Here is a 20988-nt window from a genome sequence, read left to right on the forward strand (position 1 = left end):
ATCTGCATTAAATTGGGGTAGGTGCTGATCACTGAACCTAATTAATTGACTATTTCCACTCAAATCTACATTAAATTGAGGTAGGTGCTGGACACTGAACCTAATTAATTTACTATTCCCACTCCAATCTACATTAAAATGGGGTAGGTGCTGATCACTGAACCTAATTAATTGACTATTTCCACTCCAATCTACATTAAATTGAGGTAGGTGCTGGACACTGAACCTAATTAATTTAATATTACCACTCAAATCTACATTACAATGGGGTAGGTGCTGGACACTGAACCTAATTAATTTACTATTACTACTCTACTCTAGAATAAAATGGAGTAGGTGCGGGTGTCAGGACAAGTACTTGTAACTTTTAAAACTACACAGGAGCAGTATGGCGCTAGATCCCAATGCCCCTCCCAGAACTCTTCCTGTTAGGTCTCTATGTTCTGTCACAGGTAAGTTCTAAGGTGGGGGAAGGGGAATGGACAGAGAAGAGACTGCTCCAAAAATCTGCCTGTTCTGTGTTGTTGACTTCTTCTTCTGACAGGTCTGCAGACAAGTTACATTACATATAAATTCACTGTAGCCTTTAACTTACTGTTCTTTCTTTTACTTTAACTATAATTCGTATCTTACCAGAATATCTTTGGAGACTCGCTCCTCTTCTTACTTCTCATACTTTTACCAGCAAGTAAGAATGAGAAGTCTTCATTCTACTCTGTTCTTTATTTCTAGGTTCGTTCAACACTGGATTCCTTCTACCCTTTATGCAAGAGAGAAAACAGGTAAGTGTTGTGTGTGCTTTATTATTCAAATATGACTCGTCTACCTCTCCTTATTCCTAGTGACTTACTTTTTAGAGAGATGAGTGCGGATTTATATTGGGGTTCTGGATCTGTCTTAGTATTCAGTTGCCTCCTTTATCGTGTTTTTAGAAATAGGAGTTTTATTTATGCCCATTAAAAGGTTTCTGCAGCTAAAGACCTTAAAGCGTTCTATAATCAAGTAATGTATTTCTCCACTTTATATTTGGGGGTCAATGACTAATGAAACCTTGGATGCCTATTTGTTCTTCTGTGAATGCTTTCGTTCTGCCTAATTTGCTCTAATATTACTGGTGAAATACGTTGTTTAGACACGAAGCTTTTTAGAAACCTCTCTTGCGTCTAAACTCCTTCTTAACTGACAACCGGAATGATTTAATAGACACGAGGTGTGAAAAGGTCACGTCCGTGTCTAGTTAGATTCAGAGCTTTTCAAAAGATTAAATGCTCGTTTATAAAAGGTGCAATAGGGAAAGAATAATGCCTGCATTATTCTCCGTGTCTTTACTGAGCTTTGCCTCCATAAATTATTTAATGGTTTCCTGACAGACGCGACGCTTGAGTGAATGCGCCCGCGTCTGACTAACTATTAATGATTACTGGGAAGCTGAAGAAATCATCTCCTCACTTCAGTTCACAGTATTCCTCAGAGTTTATTTTAAATGCGGTAATTTCTTGCTGCTTCAAAATTACATGGAAAGACTTGGGTACTTAAAACTGTGACAATCTATTTTTAAGCCCTCAGAGAATTATTCGATATTTATCCTAAAATACACTAACCTGAACCAGAAGGGAATATGTGGTTACCGGCGAAGCTAACCCCGCAAATTTCGCAAACTACCCTATCTGGCTAACTCGACGCAGGGATTCAAGATGCTCTTCTCCTAGTCTCTTCAGTGAAGTGCGCAGTAGAATGTTGGAGCATACTTCACCCAATGTCCTGAGGCCTAAAAGACTAGACTGCTGACAGCAGAGTCCTGTCGCAGTATGTGCATGTTGGTGGCCATCTTGGAATTCCAGCGGTGCCAACATGCACCCCAGCTTAAAGGATTAACTGACTTTAGGTAATCTTGTTGAGGGGAGATGGCAATGCAAAAAGAAAAGACGAGAACCCTGCCTTGGGATACAAAGGCCCTCACAAAAGGGTCCAACAAATGTAAGTGGAGGGGTGATTAGCCTAGGGGTTGACACAACACTACACAATCACATGGACAAATCAAGGATAAACAGAACAATTCATATTTGAAAATATATATCTTTTTTTATTATTTTTTTGAGGATATCAACAATATAAATATAAAGTTTCTTTTGTCACATGTACAAAATACATCACCAATAAAATAGACATAAATAAGCAAGCACTATAATTAAGAGGATTCTACCTTGCCCAGTATCAGCCACACTACACACATTCTACCTCATTCACTTCAATCTTTACCCACTCATTCCTATTTAATTTTATTTATCATTCAAACTTCATCCATTCATCTATTTATCTAATCCTGGCGAATACAACATAAAGATGGTTTCACGTGTTGTATGGGTCGGAGTGTTTCAGTCCAGGGGGATGGTTTTGACTACAAGTCCTGATGTAAAGAGGACAATAGTCATTTTCCTGGGGACATAAGCCGACGCGCGTTTCGGTGGACGGCCAATGGGGCCACACCTTCGTCAGGGCAAGGGGCAGTATACTGGGGGGGGCACAGGGAGGTGAACACAATCAGCGCTGGATCATATGGACTGCATTGTCTTTCTGTAAATGTCCTGTTGTTCCAAGCCTTGTGTGGATTTAGTTGCCTTCTGTATAGGCAAGGGCTGTTCCTAGATTGGGGTTCTGTTGTACAGGTCTTTAAACATAAGAAGGGATTTTTCTCCGTGGAGTCCAAGTCTAAGTGCCGTCCTCCCTCGGCGGTAGATGACCCATGGGGGGCTGGCTAATCTTGGTTCAGAAAGGCTGTCTCGATGTAGCAGGGGTTCCGCCGTCCGAGTGTTCCGAGTGTTTCGGCCAAGTGGTGAGGGGAGATGGCAGCCAGAACTGCGTTAAAAGGAGGAAACCTCCTGTGAGTCCTGACAGCGGGACACGGAACCTAATTAATTTACTATTACCACTCCAATCTATAATAAATTGGGGTAGGTGCTGGACACTGAACCTAATTAATTTACTATTATCACTCAAATCTACAATAAAATGGGGTAGGTGATGGACACTGAGTCTAATTATTTGACTATTGCCACTCCAATCTACATTAAATTGAGGTGGGTGCTGGACACTAAACATACTTAATTGACTATTCCTTCTCCAATCTGCATTAAATTGGGGTAGGTGCTGGGCACTGAACCTAATTAATTGACTATTCCCACTCCAATCTACATTAAATTGGGGTAGGTGCTGGACACTGATCCTAATTAATTTACTATTCCCACTCCAATCTATATTAAAATAGGGTAGGTGCTGGACACTGAACTTAAGTAATTTACTATTCCCACTCCAATCTACATTAAAATGGGGTAGGTGCTGATCACTGAACCTAATTAATTGACTATTCCCACTCCAATCTAAATTAAATTGAGGTAGGTGCTGGACACTGAACCTAATTAATTTACTATTCCCACTCCAATCTACATTAAAATGGGGTAGGTGCTGATCACTGAACCTAATTAATTGACTATTCCCACTCCAATCTACATTAAATTGAGGTAGGTGCTGGACACTGAACCTAAATATTTATTATTACCACTCAAATCTACATTACAATGGGGTAGGTGCTGGACACTGAGCCTAATTAATTTACTATTACCACTCTACTCTAGAATAAAATTGAGTAGGTGCGGGACACGGAACCTAATGAATTTACTATTACCACTCCAATCTATAATAAATTGGGGTAGGTGCTGGACACTGAACCTAATTATTTTACTATGACCACTCAAATCTACATTATAAATTGGGTGGGTGCTGCACACTGAACCTAATTAATTGACTATTACTACTCTACTCTAGAATAAAATGGGGTAGGTGCTGATCACCGAACCTAATTAATTGATTATTCCCACTCCAATCTACATTAGGTGAGGTAGGTGCTGGACACTGAACCTTATTAATTTACTATTACCACTGAAATCTACATTAAAATGGGGTAGGTGCAGGAAACTGAACCTAAATAATTTACTATCACCACTCTACTCTACATTAAAATGGGGTAGGTGCGGGACACGGAACCTAATTATTTACTATTACCACTCCAATTTATAATAAATTGGGGTAGGTGCTGAACACTGAACATAATTAATTTACTATGACCACTCAAATCTACATTTAATTGAGGTAGGTGCATGACACTGAACCTAATAATTTACTATTAGCACTCACATCTACATTAAAATGGGGTAGGTGCTGGACACTTAACCAAAATATTTGACTATTCCCACTAAGATCTATGTTAAATTGTGCTAGGTGCTGGACAGTGAACCTAATTAATTTACTTTTACCACTCAAATATACATTAAAATGGGGTAGGTGCTGGACACTGAACCTAATTATTTGACTATTACCACTCCAATCTACATTAAATTTAGGTAGGTGCTGGACACTGAACCTTATTATTTACTGTTCCCACTCCAATCTGCATTAAATTGGGGTAGGTGCTGGACACTGAACTTAAGTAATTTTCTATTCCCACTCCAATCTACATTAAAATGGGGTAGGTGCTGATCACTGAACCTAATTAATTGACTATTTCCACTCAAATCTACATTAAATTGAGGTAGGTGCTGGACACTGAACCTAATTAATTTACTATTCCCACTCCAATCTACATTAAAATGGGGTAGGTGCTGATCACTGAACCTAATTAATTAACTATTCCCACTCCCATCTACATTAAATTGAGGTAGGTGCTGGACACTGAACCTAATTAATTTAATATTACCACTCAAATCTACATTACAATGGGGTAGGTGCTGGACACTGAACCTAATTAATTTACTATTACCACTCTACTCTAGAATAAAATGGAGTAGGTGCGGGACACGGAACCTAATTAATTTACTATTAGCACTCCAATCTATAATAAATTGTGGTAGGTGCTGGACATTGAACCTAATTAATTGACTATTCCCACTCTAATCTACATTAAAATGGGGTAGGTGCTGGACACTGATCCTAATTAATTTACTATTCCCACTCCAATCTATATTAAAATAGGGTAGGTGCTGGACACTGAACTTAATTATTTTACTATTCCCACTCCAATCTGCATTAAATTGGGGTAGGTGCTGGACACTGAACCTAAATAATTGACTAGTCTCACTCCAATCTACATTAAATTGGGGTAGGTGCTGGACACTGATCCTAATTAATTGACTATTCCCACTCCAATCTACATTGAATTGAGGTAGGTGCTGGACACTGAACCTAATTAATTTACTATTCCCACTCCAATCTACATTAAAATGGGGTAGGTGCTGATCACTGAACCTAATTAATTGACTATTCCCACTCCAATCCACATTAAATTGAGGTAGGTGCTGGACACTGAACCTAATTAATTTATTATTACCACTCAAATCTACATTACAATGGGGTAGGTGCTGGACACTGAACCTAATTAATTTACTATTACCACTCTACTCTAGAATAAAATGGAGTAGGTGCGGGACACAGATCCTAATTATTTACTATTCCCACTCCAATCTATATTAAAATAGGGTAGGTCCTGGACACTGAACTTAATTATTTTACTATTCCCACTCCAATCTGCATTAAATTGGGGTAGGTGCTGGACACTGAACCTAATTAATTGACTATTCTCACTCCAATCTACATTAAATTGGGGTAGGTGCTGGACACTGATCCTAATTATTTGACTATTCCCACTCTAATCTACATTAAAATGGGGTAGGTTCTGGACACTGATCCTAATTAATTTACTATTCCCACTCCAATCTATATTAAAATAGGGTAGGTGGTGGACACTGAACTTAATTAATTTACTACTTCCTTTCTTCAGGACCACGAGGTTCAGCGCTGGGATACCCGCTGGGTGACTACGCGCTCTATAAAAACCTAAAATAAAAAATAAATAAATAATTAATTGACCATTCCCATTCCAATCTACATTAAATTGAAGTAGGTGCTGGACACTGAACCTTATTAATTTACTGTTCCAACTCCAATCTGCATTAAATTGGGGTAGGTGCTGGACACTGAACTTAAGTAATTTACTATTCCCACTCCAATCTACATTAAAATGGGGTAGGTGCTGATCACTGAACCTAATTAATTGACTATTCTCACTCCAATCTACATTAAATTGAGGTAGGTGCTGGACACTGAACCTAATTAATTTACTATTCCCACTCCAATCTACATTAAAATGGGGTAGGTGCTGATCACTGAACATAATTAATTGACTATTCCCACTCCAATCTACATTAAATTGAGGTAGGTGCTGGACACTGAACCTAATTATTTATTATTACCACTCAAATCTACATTACAATGGGGTAGGTGCTGGACACTGAACCTAATTAATTTACTATTACCACTCTACTCTAGAATAAAATTGAGTAGGTGCGGGACACGGAACCTAATTAATTTACTATTACCACTCCAATATATAATAAATTGGGGTAGGTGCTGGACACTGAACCTAATTATTTTACTATGACCACTCAAATCTACATTAAAATGATGTAGGTGCTGGTCACTGAACCTAATTAATTTACTATTCCCACTCAAATCTACATTAAAATTGGGTGGGTGCTGCACACTGAACCTAATTAATTGACTATTTCCTCTCCAATCTACATTAAATTGGGGTAGGTGCTGGACACTGAACGTAATAATTTACTATCACCACTCCAATCAACAACAAATTGGGGTAGGTGCTGGACACTGAACCTAATTAATTGACTATTCCCACTCCAATCAACATTAAATCGGGGTAGGTGCTGGACTTTGAACCTAATTAATTGACTATTCCCACTCTAATCTACATTAAAATGGGGTAGGTGCTGGACACTGATCCTAATTAATTTACTATTCCCACTCCAATCTATATTAAAATAGGGTAGGTGCTGGACACTGAACTTAATTATTTTACTATTCCCACTCCAATCTGCATTAAATTGGGGTAGGTGCTGGACACTGAACCTAATTAATTGACTATTCTCACTCCAATCTACATTAAATTGGGGTAGGTGCTGGGCAATGATCCTAATTAATTTACTATTCCCACTCCAATCTATATTAAAATAGGGTAGGTGGTGGACACTGAACTTAATTAATTTACTATTCCCACTCCAATCTATAATAAAATAGGGTAGGTGCTGGAAACTGAACTTAATTAATTTACTAATCCCATTCCAATATACATTAAAATGGGGTAGGTGCTTATCACTGAACCTACTAATTGACTATTCCCACTCCAATCTACATTAAATTGAGGTAGGTGCTGGAAACTGAACTAAATTAATTTACTATTACCACTTAAATCTACATTAAAATGGGGTAGGTGCTGGAAACTGAACCTAATTAATGTACTATTACCACTCTACTCTACATTAAAATGGGATAGGTGCGGGACACGGAACCTAATTAATTTACTATTACCACTCCAATCTATAATAAATTGGGGTAGGTGCTGGACACTGAACCTAATTAATTTACTATTATCACTCAAATCTACATTAAATTGAGGTAGGTGCTGGACACTGAACATACTTAATTGACTATTCCTTCTCCAATCTGCATTAAATTAGGGTAGATGCTGGGCACTGAACCTAATTAATTGACTATTCCCACTCCAATCTACATTAAATTGGGGTAGGTGCTGGACACTGATCCTAATTAATTTACTATTCCCACTCCAATCTATATTAACATAGGGTAGGTGCTGGACATTGGAGTTCTGGACTTTTTGGTTCCGTCCAGAGGTGTCAGGGTACAACACCCAAAGACCCCGGAGTCCCACCTGCCTTGGTGCACAAATGAACAGAAACACGGGCTTCTCGATGGTGGCGTCAAAGACGAAAGGTTTATTACTGCAGGGACACAGAAGTCACAGAATCTACACACGGGCAGAATTCAGGAGACTGTTCGATTTGTACAAAGTGGGTTGCTCCTTATATACTAAAAATTGTGCTCTAGGCAAATATTTCACATGTCGGTACATTCCCAAACCTTTTGTGTCTCTAAACAATAAATATTTGGCGTTACACAGGAACTGTCGATAATATCTGATACCAAACATCACGAAGAGGGGTTCCCACCAGTCCATCACAATCCCTTGTCAATATTGTATTCAAGAGCCGGACCGCCTCATCGTAAAGTTCGTTACCTCCCCCTAATAAAGGCCCAGAAGGAAAGGAGTAGAGCCAGGTGCAGGAGATAGAAAAGCGGGATAAGAGATGTTTGTGGGTTGTAAATGGGCAAGGCTACCGGCTTCGGCCGCCTAATCATGATCAGGTACAATGGACACGAAGACCAGTTTGGCAGGACTGGCCTCGGGCAGAGGAGGCAGCCTTTGTCGAGTCATGCAGCTACAGCGTGATCTGGTTTAAGGTGCACGTGTCACGTAAGAGGTGAATCTCCGGCTAAGGCTACGTGTCCTTAATCAAAGTGGAGTGAATGAAGTGATCAGAGGCTATTGCATATGTGAGGGCAAGGAAACACAAAATGGCGGTCATGATCTAAGATGGATGCCGTGTGTATATCAGAAATGTGTCAGTGGAAGGAGTGCTCTTGCTCGTAGCGTAGCGAAAACACTAGGATATACTAAATGGATCATTTGCGGTTCACTGATACCAATATTATGTATTTCCGACAAACTTGAAAACACGGGTTCAAGTCGTCACGGAACCGTCACGGAACCTTACGGAACCTCACGGAACCTCAGACCCTCCTTTTGCCCTTACATAGGCAATTACTCAGTCTATGTCAGAGTCTAGTTCTATGCTCATCAGGTCAGTGACATGCTGTTGTATCATCATCCTTTCTCGTGTCTTTTCTCCAAACGCAGGTGGTTTTCTAAAACAGGTTGTAGCACAAAGACTACACAGAGCAGGACCACACTGGATAATCAGACAACATGAGAATAGTAATATTAAGATGACACCAATGACCATTAGAACCTTCCATCCCCACGCTGAGATCAGAGTCCAAACCCACTCCATAAAGGACCAGTTTCCCTCATCTACATGTATGGAGTCCGAAATCTTGTGCAACTTAGAGATCGCCTCGTAAACTGTTGGAGCATTATTAGGAATAAAGACACAGCAGCTCGATTGGATCATTCTGCATACCCCACCTCGATCTGCAAGTATAACATCTAGAACCATACGGTTCTGCAATGTCATGAGCCTATCCGCCTGAAGCTCAGCTGTCAGATTGCTAAGGGCACCAGCAGTTTCGGTAATAGTAGATTCAACTACCCGTGTTAGCTGACGTATGTTTCTACTATTGGCCATAGGCCCCCAGAACGGAAGGAAGCCTTTGAAGAAGTCTCCGGCTTCCTGACCAGCGGTATCTTCCTTACTGAAAACACCTCTAGCTACTCTTATTCTGTGGTAATCCGGTGAAGCAGTATATGTCGGAGGCAATAATCGAGCAATATAACATGAACCTGAAAAGTCAGCAGGCAACCATGTATAAGCTCTGTCTCGACAGATGAAGTAGGTACCCCTGGCAGTAAGGAAGGCAGGGGAAGAGTTAGCCGGAAACACATAAGTCTCTACGCACTCACTCCTCCCTAGCTGAGCTCTCGGATTTCTCCCATTACCTTGCAAACAGACCTGACCTCGGTGAGGTACGACCCAGATTGGAGTTGAGCTTTTACGCTTGCTTTCTCCTAAACTAAGGCGATACTCTGAAGTATTCCAACTTAAATATACTCGCAATTCGTCTCTAGGGTAAGATGGAGTATTATTGACGTCTTTGATCATGTCAATAATTCCCTGGACTAAAGCTTTGTTGGCAGAGTTATATTTAGTGGAGCGTGGTGGGCGTGGAGGATAGGTCTCAAGAGCATAAGCAAAGATGGTTTGAAGGGCCTGAAATGATCCATTGTAGCTGAAAGGCAAAACCAGATAGGGAATACCTTTATCCATAGTGTGGGGTATCAAGCCACACACCCAACAGTCTGTCGTGTTAACTACCAGTTGGTGTTGGTGCAAGAGCTGTACAAAAGTATTATTAATGAATTCTGAGCGTCGAGCTTGCTCATGTTCCGGAAACGAGTGAAAAGAGTGTATAGAAGAAACAGTAGAAATAGCTGGATCAAGGGGAGGCACTGTAGAAACTGGCACAAAAATCAAACTTATGCTAAGGACGATTCCACCCACCAATGTTGCTAAAACAATCAAAAATGTAATGGCACATTGCATCAAGAAACATTTGCTATGAAGAATTCTATTTAGTCTGTTTCTGCGAACGTAAATCACATTCTTTCGTTGCAGCGCAGGAAGCTCCATCTTCTACAATCCGCTCGCGACCACTGATGATGTGTACGTAGATGAAAATGCCTCTGTCAGCCCTGGGAGTTCCCAGTACTAACAGAAAGATCGACCTTGTGTCAGACCCCTGCAAATTCAAACTAGGCACACAGCCACGACCCTACGGCTACCCAGACGGCAAGGCAATTTTAAAAAAACAATATACAATAGCAAACTTCCTGGCTGAAAAGCAAAAGTTCAATATATATATATATATATATGTCAAAATCACAATATGCAGTTGCCTGCTTTATTAGTTCGTTTTGTGGCTCCTAAGGTTGTATCTCTTCTTTGCTGGTACTGTCTGATCGGAAAATAGTGTATCACTAGCAGCTGTTGCAGAGTTTAAGTTCGCAGATAGCAAAGTTTCTTTTGATGCTGGAGACAAATGTTCAATGTTCAAAGTAGTCTTTTCAAGAGGAGAGTCACGTTTCAAAGTGTCAGAAATCAAATCGGCATCGCTGAAAGGGACAAATTTTGGAGTTATTTCAGATTCGGAGGCACCAATTCCCTTCTTCACCCAGTCGTCGTAGGGCAGCGGCAGTGGAACACGCTTTACGTGAGAAGCGTGGATCCAGTGCTTGCGGCCAGCAACACGTACAGCTGTCCTCGTTGCCAGTAGGATTTGGAAAGGGCCGATGTAGCGAGGCTGAAGATTCTTTGTCCTCGCGAAGTTCCGGACCACAATGAAGTCACCCGGTTTCAGTTGATGCCCTGGACTCTCCGGAGGCTTTGGTAGTGCATCAAAAACCTGTTGATAAATAAGACTTAATTTAGCAGTCAAGTCATAAAGATAGTCTATCAACATAGGATATTCAATGGAGCAGAATTGTTTAGGCCTTGGCACACCCCAGACATTTGCCGGGCGGCCAAATACAATCTCATATGGAGAAAGCCCTATTCTAGAATGCACTGTTGCTCTCGTTGATAACAAGGCCAAAGGAAGTGCGTCTGGCCAAGCCAAACCTGTGGATGCTTGTATTTTGGCTATTTTAAGCTTGAGGGTGCCATTGTAACCCTCGACTAAACCAGCTGACTGGGGATGGTTCGCACTATGAAATTTTTGTTTCAATCCTAGACCAGCACACACACTCTGCATAACTTTCCCTATAAACTCACTTCCGTTATCTGACCATACAATCCGTGGCATTCCGTACCTAGGGAAAAATTCTTTGAGAAGAATTTTGGCAGTTGATAAAGCAGTGTTGTCCTTTAGTGGGTATGCTTCTATCCACCTGGAAAAAGCACAAACTACCACCAGGACGTATTTTAAATTGTTGCAGCGTTCCATGTGAATGAAGTCTAACTGTATTACTTCAAAGGGACAGGAAGGAGGAGCAAAATGACCAGCTGGAGTTGGAGTTCCCTTGCCAGGATTATGCATCAAGCACACCATACAATTTTTCACCACTCTCTCTGCACACTTACTGATTCCCTCATTCTTCCAGACCGGAGCTAACATCTTACATATCCCTTTAGAACTTATATGCGCTACTCCATGCGCCATCGTCACTACTGCAAGCACATATGCATCAGGCAACATCCAACGCTGCTGTTCTGTCAAATCGATCCAACATCCATTCGAGTCCAATTTGCCCGTACTTTCTCTCCATACGCGTTTCTCTTCCTCAGTCGCTTCTTTCTGAATCTCTTTCACACTTTCCATTGTGTCCTCACACATCCCAGACTCAGCAATCCATCTTGCAGACGTAGCAACGTACATTCTACTCATCGTGTCTCTAGCTGTCTGTTTAGCGGTTTCATCAGCAAAGGCATTTCCCCGACCAACATCATCCGTGATTGCTTTATGAGCACTGCACTTCACAATCGCAACTTCAGTCGGTAAGGTTAGAGATTCCAACAAGTCGTTAACTAGCTGACCATGTTGAATCTTAGTCCCATGGGACGTAATGAAACCCCTTTCTCTCCACAACCGGCCAAAACTATGGGCCACGCCAAATGCGTACTGACTATCTGTAAACACATTCACTCTCTTTCCCTCAGCTAAAACACACGCTCTCGTAAGAGCTATTAACTCTGCAGCTTGGGCAGAATTCTGACTCACTCTTGCAGTCTCCACAATCGTCTTCAAAGTCGTTACTGCGTAGGCAGCAGTCACATCACCATTCTCCAATTTAAAACATGACCCGTCCACATACAGCGTACCATCCGGGTCGGATAGGGGAGTATCCCTCAAGTCGATGCGACCTTTTGTCTCTTCCTCCGTTTTGAAATAACAGTCATGTGGCTCAGAATCACTCGACTCTTGATCAGTCGGCAACAATGTTGCTGGATTCAATACATTGCATCTTTTGATCTGAATATGACTCGCTAATAACGTCAGCTCGTAACCAGATAATCTCGCACTAGTAAGGTGTTGTGTCTTCGTTCGGTTCATGAGTGTGTCCACTGCATGAGGAACCATGACCACTAGCATATTGTTCATCACCAAACCAGCAGATTGTCGAATGGAAGCTGCAGCTGCCGCTGTAGCCCTCAAACAACTAGGTAACGCTCTAGCTACCGGATCTAATGTTGATGAGAAATACGCACAAGGGCGTTGTTTATCACCAAACTTCTGTGTCAAGACACTCAACGCGCAACCTTCTCTTTCGTGAACGTAGAGCGTGAATGGCTTACTGTAATCAGGTGTGCCCAATACAGGAGCTGAACACAAAGCTTTTCGTAATTCAGCAAAACTCTTTTGACATTCATCAGACCATGGCACCGGACTCGGAACATTTTTCCCAGTCAAAGCTACCAATGGCTTTGCTAAAAGTGAAAAATTTGGGATCCATTGCCTACAGTAAGAGGTAATACCTAGAAAGGCACGTACTTCCCTCTGTGTGCGTGGAACACTCATCTGCGTAATTGCTTTTATTCTTTCTGGGGTCAACTTCCTTCCCTCCTTTGATAAGAGGTGACCTAAGTAGGTTACTTCTTGGCAGCAATATTGCATTTTGGAAGGTGACACCTTATGATTCAAATTAGACAAATGATGCAATAGTGAAATTGTAGCTGCTTTGCAAGTTTCCTTGTCATCGGCAGCCACTAAAAGATCGTCTACGTACTGTACTAGGGCAGAGCCTGGAGGAAGGACAAAAGAATCTAGCTGACTTTTTAAAGCTTGACTGTAAATGGATGGACTTTCACAGTAGCCTTGTGGAGCGCGTTTAAATCTGAAACTGCGACCTCCTAAACAGAAGCCGAAAATATCCCTACTTTCTTCAGCTATCGGAATGCTGAAAAATGCATTCTTGAGATCTATAACTGAGAACCACGTAGCTGTAGCAGGAATCAATGTTAATAAGGCAGTAATGTCTGGCACTACAGGAAACTGCGGAATTACAATCTTATTAACTTCTCTAAGGTCTATGACAAACCTATAGACTGGAGGCTTTGTAGGATCTGTTCGTTTCAGAATCGGTAAGACAGGACTGTTACAGACATTTCCTCGCGTTTCTTCAACCACACCTTTTTTAATCAAATCTTGCACAATCAATAAGAGTGCACGTTCACCTTCACTCGATATTTTATACTGGGGAATTCTTGGAAATTTCACATTCGCTTTCAAAGTTACTACATACGGTGGAATCTCTAGGAGACCTACATCATTGGGACCAGTCGCCCAAAGAGAATCAGGGAGTGAACGTAGCTCCGGCGGGAGTGCGTCCATTGACAAGTACATCGGAGAGGTGAGTCTTTTACCCAAAGTAAGCTGTACTCCTTCCGGAGAACAGTACAATGTCGCATATAGTCGTTTTAACAAATCTAAACCAAGCAGATTTTCATTACAACCTGTCGTCAAAATCAGGGGTGCTTTCAATTGGCACGGTCCAACAGAAATAGACAAAGGACCAGATATCGGGTTGTACACAGGGGCGCCTGAAAAACCTACGGAAACATTTGTTGAGCCAGACAAAGGTGCGCCAGGGAGTTTCGCATGCATGATAGAACTTTTTGCGGCACCAGTATCCAACAGAAACGGTTCGACTACACCTGATGTTGCTACTGCGACATAAGGCCCACTCTGATCCACTGGAACTGATACTACTCCCTCTCTCTGCCCATGGCTGTCCTAGTACCCATTTTGTTGAAATCCCTCTTCTACTTCACAATAATCTTCAACAAGATATTGCTGAGATCTATTCTGTTGAGCTGACTGTACATTTCTCTGATCAAAGTGATTGGAAGGACGATCATTCGTTTGTGGAGGCATAGCACCTCGTCCCCGACCTCTAGAATTCTGCGCATAACCACCACGACCTCTCTGAGCTGCTGCCGCATTATTTTGCGCTAAAATCTGACAATCATTTTTATAGTGACCCTCTTTCTTACAGTACGCACACTGATTCCATTGGTATTGAGGCCTGGTCGAATTATAATCTGTCTTTTGATACGAATTCTGTTGCATATTAGTCTGATTCGTGCGAGGCGGATACGCCTGCTGCAAAAGAACTTTAGTCTTTAAATCTTTCGTTTTCTTCTCTGATTTCTCCTTTTCCTCTTTATCCCTATTTTCGTAGTACTGTGCAGTCGCAAGTATTTGCGCTGTCGTAGATACAGCCCACGCACTTTCTGAGTCTTTCAATTTATTGCATAATTCAGGTAACAAATTATGCACAAATTTATCGACAAACAATCTCTGTCCTCCTTCAGTGCTCATGTCCTGACCACTATGATCCACAAAAGTCTCTTCGAACCTCGTGAAGAAGTCCGAGACACTTTCGTCTTTCTTCTGCTTGCATGCGGATAATTTATCCCAATTAACACGCAATGCTGGCATCAGAGTCTTCATTAAATCTATTATTCTACCTGGCAGATTAGCGATCAAAGGTTCAGGTTTCGCACCACCTATTTGTTGATTATCTGCTGCAGTGATAGCTGCCCAATCACCACCTAAAGCAGCCTGATGATCCTCTCTACGAATTTTAGCCCACACTGGTTGTGGAACTACATTACCAAACAACATATCAATGTCGGCTAAGTTCATTATACAAGCCTCAACTGTCTGTGTCAATTCCTTGTAATATCCGGCTGGATTCTTACGCGGATCTGGCAAGGCCTGTTTCACTGCTAACACTTCTGCTCGCTTCCATGGAATGTGTATCCACACTCGTTGGAACTGTGCTGGAGCAGCTACAACACCATTCGGTGCGTCAGCTTGCACAGCTTCGCGCCAAATTGGAGGAACCTCCCTCATAGGATATTGGCGACTTAGTTTCATTTTACCTTTCTCTAAATCTCTCGGTGAACGAAGAGATGGATCATTCCTAAAACTCAAAATGAGTTCCATCGCTTCCTTTATATTATCGCCCACTATCATTCCAGCAGCAAACTCTTTCTGCACTTTAATTAAATCTTCCAAATCTGATTCGACATCGTCTTCTTCTATTTCCTCACGCAACAACGAGCACATCTCGTCAAAGACGTATCGTTGCGTTGGCTCTCCCCATTGCATAAATGTCTCTAACACATCTTTCGTACTATATCTTCTACCCTTCGAAATCCATCTGAGAGCCGTGGAATCTAAAACTCCCCGTTCCTCAGTACTTGGTAGCTGACTCCGTCTCTGAACAGAGTCAGGAGTAGGAGTCTTAATCAAGGTTTTATATATAGGCGACAGCATATTAGTAACAGAATCAGTAATTCTTCGACGAACAGAAAGTGGAGTTAGTACACTCGCAGACATAGAGAATGCAGTAGAGGTAGGAATAGATGACGAAGCAGTAGGAGTATCGAGGAAAATAGTTTCTGGAGCAGTAGGTACAGTGGTAGGTATAGGAGCGGGCAGTGCAGGAAGAGGAGGAGCTGTAGGAACATTTACATTCACCACAGGAGGTATAGGAACTTGATTCTGAGGAACAAGAACACCAGGTTGTCCAGCAACCGGCAATTGAACATCCGGTATAAGTGGAGCCGCAGCACCTTGTGCGTACGGTGGAGGCGACCGTAACAGATAAGATAGCAGAGGATCGTTTTCGGAATCCTCCAGTATCTTAGCCATTTTCGATGGCAAGGCAGGATAGCACTTGTCAATCGCTAAGTTACGCTCTCTAATGGCTACATCTATGGCTTTCTCACACTCGTCAGCCTGCAACTGCTTAGTCGCTTGCTCTAGAGTTAACTCTTCTAGTTCTTTTTGCTCTTTTTTCAACCTTTTCATTTCTCTCTGTTTGGATTCTTTCCGCCAATAACGGAAGGAATCAAACATTGCCGGCCGGGCTTTCTTCCTAAACAATTTCGCTTCTAAATTGTCGAGAATCTCTTGTTCAAAACTACCATGCAGTGGCCAACTAAGGACACCATCCTTCTTACAATAGCGGACCCATATCTCATTATAAGTTATAGGACCCACACCATACTTACAATATAGGTCATAAAGGGGAGTCCCAATCGGAGGAACCAGACAAGAGTCCTCTAATTGTGAGTCACTGTTGCAACTAAAACAAGACAACATTTTCCGACTTACCATTTTCAGTCCGGAACACAAAACAAACAAACACGAAACAAATTTGTGCACTTGAACCAAGAACTTAGGCCTACCAAAAACGAACTGATGTATCGATACCCAAAACTAAACCAAATAGATTATCGTAACTAGAACAACCAAAGATAATCTTACAAAAACCAAACCAAACCAAGAACCGATCAAGGATTTTTAACAATCCTCACAAAAATAACCAACTAGTTATCACTAAATACTTAACTGAGTCACTGAAGACGTCACCAAGGAGAAACCCGTCACGTTTCGCTGTACTAAGGACTGCACCACTTCGGGTCCAAGACAGGGCGACGGTCAAGGCAACGGCCCACTGCAGCCGTCCTGAACGGGAACCCTCGTGGAAGAGAACTTCAGGGCCACTTTTGCGATATGCCGGGATCGATGAAGTGGGGCGCCTCCCTCAGGAATCTTCACACGAAGCTTCTCGAACTCTTCAGGCTTTTGGACCGGTACCGAATGACGTCGCCCCACGTTGGGCGCCAATTGGAGTTCTGGACTTTTTGGTTCCGTCCAGAGGTGTCAGGGTACAACACCCAAAGACCCCGGAGTCCCACCTGCCTTGGTGCACAAATGAACAGAAACACGGGCTTCTCGATGGTGGCGTCAAAGACGAAAGGTTTATTACTGCAGGGACACAGAAGTCACAGAATCTACACACGGGCAGAATTCAGGAGACTGTTCGATTTGTACAAAGTGGGTTGCTCCTTATATACTAAAAATTGTGCTCTAGGCAAATATTTCACATGTCGGTACATTCCCAAACCTTTTGTGTCTCTAAACAATAAATATTTGGCGTTACACAGGAACTGTCGATAATATCTGATACCAAACATCACGAAGAGGGGTTCCCACCAGTCCATCACAATCCCTTGTCAATATTGTATTCAAGAGCCGGACCGCCTCATCGTAAAGTTCGTTACCTCCCCCTAATAAAGGCCCAGAAGGAAAGGAGTAGAGCCAGGTGCAGGAGATAGAAAAGCGGGATAAGAGATGTTTGTGGGTTGTAAATGGGCAAGGCTACCGGCTTCGGCCGCCTAATCATGATCAGGTACAATGGACACGAAGACCAGTTTGGCAGGACTGGCCTCGGGCAGAGGAGGCAGCCTTTGTCGAGTCATGCAGCTACAGCGTGATCTGGTTTAAGGTGCACGTGTCACGTAAGAGGTGAATCTCCGGCTAAGGCTACGTGTCCTTAATCAAAGTGGAGTGAATGAAGTGATCAGAGGCTATTGCATATGTGAGGGCAAGGAAACACAAAATGGCGGTCATGATCTAAGATGGATGCCGTGTGTATATCAGAAATGTGTCAGTGGAAGGAGTGCTCTTGCTCGTAGCGTAGCGAAAACACTAGGATATACTAAATGGATCATTTGCGGTTCACTGATACCAATATTATGTATTTCCGACAAACTTGAAAACACGGGTTCAAGTCGTCACGGAACCGTCACGGAACCTTACGGAACCTCACGGAACCTCAACACTGAACTTAATTAATTTACTATTCCCACTCCAATCTACATTAAAATGGGGTAGGTGCTGATCACTGAACCTAATTAATTGATTATTCCCACTCCAATCTACATTAAGTGAGGTAGGTGCTGGACACTGAACCTTATTCATTTACTATTACCACTCAAATCTACATTAAAATGGGGTAGGTGCTGGAAACTGAACCTAAATAATTTACTATCACCACTCTACTCTACATTAAAATGGGGTAGGTGCGGGACACGGAACCTAATTAATTTACTATTACCACTCCAATCTATAATAAATTGGGGTAGGTGCTGGACACTGAACATAATTAATTTACTATGACCACTCAAATCTACATTTAATTGAGGTAGGTGCATGACACTGAACCTATTAAATTTACTATTAGCACTCAAATCTACATTAAAATGGGGTAGTTGCTCGACACTTAACCAAAATATTTGACTATTCCCACTACAATCTATATTAAATTGTGGTAGGTGCTGGACAGTGAACCTAATTAATTTACTTTTACCACTCAAATATACATTAAAATGGGGTAGGTGCTGGACACTGAAACTAATTAATTGACTATTCCCACTCCAATCTACATTAAATTGAGGTAGGTGCTGGACACTGAACCATATTAATTTACTTTTCCCACTCCAATCTGCATTAAATTGGGGTAGGTGCTGGACACTGAACTTAAGTAATTTACTATTCCCACTCCAATCTACATTAAAATGGGGTAGGTGCTGATCACTGAACCTAATTAATTGACTATTTCCACTCAAATCTACATTAAATTGAGGTAGGTGCTGGACACTGAACCTAATTAATTTACTATTCCCACTCCAATCTACATTAAAATGGGGTAGGTACTGATCACTGAACCTAATTAATTGACTATTTCCACTCCCATCTACAATAAATTGAGGTAGGTGCTGGACACTGAACCTAATTAATTTAATATTACCACTCAAATCTACATTACAATGGGGTAGGTGCTGGAAACTGAACCTAATTAATTTACTATTACCACTCTACCCTAGAATAAAATGGAGTAGGTGCGGGACACGGAACCTAATTAATTTACTATTACCACTCCAATCTATAATAAATTGGGGTAGGTGCTGGACTTTGAACCTAAATAATTGACTATTCCCACTCTAATCTACATTAAAATGGGGTAGGTGCTGGACACTGATCCTAATGAATGTACTAATCCCACTCCAATCTATATTAAAATAGGGTAGATGCTGGACACTGAACTTAATTATTTTACTATTCCCACTCCAATCTGCATTAAATTGGGGTAGGTGCTGGACACTGAACCTAATTAATTGACTATTCTCACTCCAATCTACATTAAATTGGGGTAGGTGCTGGACACTGATCCTAATTAATTGACTATTCCCACTCCAATCTACATTAAATTGAGGTAGGTGCTGGACACTGAACTTAATTAATTTACTATTCCCACTCCAATCTACATTAAAATGGGGTAGGTGCTGAGCACTGAACCTAATTAATTGACTATTTCCACTCCCATCTACATTAAATTGAGATAGGTGCTGAACACTGAACCTAATTAATTTAATATTACCACTCAAATCTACATTACAATGGGGTAGGTGCTGGAAACTGAACCTAAATAATTTACTATCACAAAATATTTGACTATTCCCACTACAATCTATATTAAATTGTGGTATTTGCTGGACAGTGAACCTAATTAATTTACTGTTACCACTCAAATATACATTAAAATGGGGTAGGTGCTGGACACTGAACTCACCTTGGACTCACCTGGCCCCACGAACGCCAAAACCAAGCGAAGCGCCATAGCCGGCGTGACGATTGGCCACGCCCCCTTGGAGGCCACGCCCCCTCCCGCCCTTCAGGTATTTAAGCGCTGACTGCAAGCGCCGCCTGCCAGAACACTCGCAAACTCCTGAGGCGGAAGCCGGGAGATAGGCTTCTCATTATTTTAAAATTGTGTATAATTGTAATACTGTGTCACTTGAGCACCCTCTGATTTTAAAGTTGGACTCACCTGGCCCCACGAACGCCAAAACCAAGCGAAGCGCCATAGCCGGCGTGACGATTGGCCACGCCCCCTTGGAAGCCACGCCCCCTCCCGCCCTTTTTCGCCCCATAAAAATATGTGTCCTCACCGTACGCGCAGCGGACGGGCGCAGCGGGCGCGCCATCAGCGCGCCTAAGGCGCGCCTAAGGCAAGCCCGTCTGGGCCCGTCCGGGCCCAAACGGCCTTAGGCCCAGACACTATGCCCGACTCATATAAGCGCATAACCTATACCCAAGATACGCTTCGAGCCTGGTGCACGAATAATCATCCTCAGTGTAAGTACATCCTCAAGGAAGACACCCCTTTCACGGGTTGTACCCTCTGCAATCCGGCAGAGGAAACGGAACGCGGCCAAGCGCTTCGATTCGGCCTTCTGAACTGCAGGTCCCTTGTAAAACATGCCCATGAAATAAATCTCCTCGTCCAGAATTCCATGCTGGACGTACTGTTTTTGACAGAGACATGGATGACAGCAAATATGACTCTGACATGGTCAATGCAGTTCCACCAGGTTACCAAATTTGCTCTCTGAATAGACCGCTTGGCAGAGGTGGCGGTCTAGCCATACTTTACAAAGACCTTATTACTTGCAGAATTGAAAAGGGAAA

The 20988-nt window shown here is 42.0% G+C and overlaps 1 pseudogene; it reads left to right on the forward strand.

Moving 5' to 3' along the window:
• Positions 1-388: 388 nt before the first annotated feature.
• Positions 389-20988, forward strand: part of LOC147659080 (protein unc-13 homolog A-like) — a 111809-nt pseudogene continuing 91209 nt past the window's right edge.

This window comes from Lissotriton vulgaris, unplaced genomic scaffold, assembly GCF_964263255.1.
Source record: "Lissotriton vulgaris unplaced genomic scaffold, aLisVul1.2 SCAFFOLD_413, whole genome shotgun sequence".
In the NCBI taxonomy this organism is placed as follows: domain Eukaryota; kingdom Metazoa; phylum Chordata; class Amphibia; order Caudata; family Salamandridae; genus Lissotriton; species Lissotriton vulgaris.